Here is a 1877-nt window from a genome sequence, read left to right as displayed (position 1 = left end):
GGGAGATTATTTAGTGTATTTCCTGAAGTAAGAGAAGTTTCTTCATGATAAGTCTTTAGGCCACTCACTTGACCCATTCCATATGTGTTAAGGTGGGGAGAGAGAGGAGAGAGAGAGAGAGTGAGAGAGCAAGAGAGAGAGAGAGATCACTTAATATATCTTCAGTTCAAACATTATCAACCTTTGATATTTCCTCTCTCCTCCATCATATTTTAATTTCTGTTTACCTGTTTCTTTGGTTTGTTTTGAGACAGGGATCCCCCTGTAGCCCCAGCTGGCCTGGAACTTAACTATGTAGACCAGGTCATGCTGACCTGAATCTCACAGAGATCTGCCAGCCTCTGCCTCCCAAGTTCTGAGATTAAAGGCATGTGCCACCACATCTGGCTGGTATTTTCTTTTGCATCTATAGATGTGCTTACTCTATAATACTCATTTGTAGACACCTTTTCTCTCTCCAGTTGTCACCTGTGTAGGGGAATATTGTAGACCTTCCACGTATATATGGGTCTTGGAATTGAAGGCTTGGGCCACAGCTAGTCTGAGATTTGGAAGGATGCCCTTTGACCCTCCTGGCTTATGAGAAATATAAAGATTTGAAGGCTGTTTAAGGCTCTCTCGCTCTCTCTCTCTCTATTTCTCTCCCTCCCCCCTGAGTGTGTATGTGTGTGTGTGTGTGTGGTGTGTGTGTGTGGTGTGTGTGTGTGTGTGTGTGTGTGTGTGTGTGTGTCTTTATGTCCCCTGGGAACTGTCATGAAATATTTCCATAATGGAAGGTTGTGGAACCTTTAGAAGGCAGAGGCTCACAAGATAAAGTGGGTCACGGGGGGTCAGGCCTTGAGGTTTGACAACCCTGCCCTACTTCCTGTCTCCTAACTGAATAGGACATGTGACAAACTGTACATGGTCCCCCACCTGGCCTTCCTCCCCATGATGAACTAGATCCCAGCAGAGTGTAAGCTGGAATTAACCGTTCTCCCTTCAGCAGATTCCTGTTGGGTATTAGCTCACAGCACTGAGAAAAGTCACTCTATAGGGACCACAGCCCTGTGCGGCCACATGCTCCTTTATATTCAGTGTCATCCTCCACACAGGACCAGGACCAGGAGCAGGAGCTGAGCTTTAGCTTCCCTGTTATAATTTCTACGTACATAATAAACTGTCTGTGGTTAAGTCTGTGACTATCTTTACTGGGAAAATCATCCAGGCCGTGGCCTGGCCTTTCATGGGAGTGCTTGACAGTCACCATGCCACTCTGTCTTCATTTCTGGTTCCTACCTTGTCTTTGTTTATTTGAATTACTTTTTAAAAATATCATTAATTTAGTAGCATTTTTATAATAGAACTTAATCCTCACAGTTCTGGAGGCGAAGTCCAAGATCAAGGCTGGTCCATGACCAGTGGGCACCCAGTTTCTGACTCACACATGTGACTTCATGTTGAGTCTTCACAGAATGAGAGGAGCTAGCTAGCTCTCTGGAGTCTGTTCTGGAAGGATACTAATGCCAATCACAAGGGCTCTTCCCCCAAGACCTGACGACCCCTCAAAGGCCCCACCACCAAACACAGTCACTGGGTGTTAAAGTTCCATCATAGAAATGTGGAAGGAACAGAACATGAACCCACCACACAGGCTCTCTCCCTCAAGGCCCTTTCTCAACCCTTCCCACCTCACACTGATCATCTTTCATTTCATTTTCCTTTCTTCTTTCATCCTTCAAGTAACAGCCAGAGGGAAGAAGTACCTAGCACATTCCAGACCAAATAAGGCTACACAGCAAAACCCTAATTCAAAAAGGCAAAAAATGAGTTTGGGGAGATTGCTCAGTGGTTAAGAGCACAGGCTGTTCATGTAGAGGACCAGGTTCACTTCCCAG

This window comes from Nannospalax galili, unplaced genomic scaffold (assembly GCF_000622305.1).
Source record: "Nannospalax galili isolate Female #2095 unplaced genomic scaffold, S.galili_v1.0 scaffold1105, whole genome shotgun sequence".
NCBI classification, from domain to species: Eukaryota; Metazoa; Chordata; class Mammalia; order Rodentia; family Spalacidae; genus Nannospalax; species Nannospalax galili.
This window is presented reverse-complemented; position numbering follows the sequence as displayed.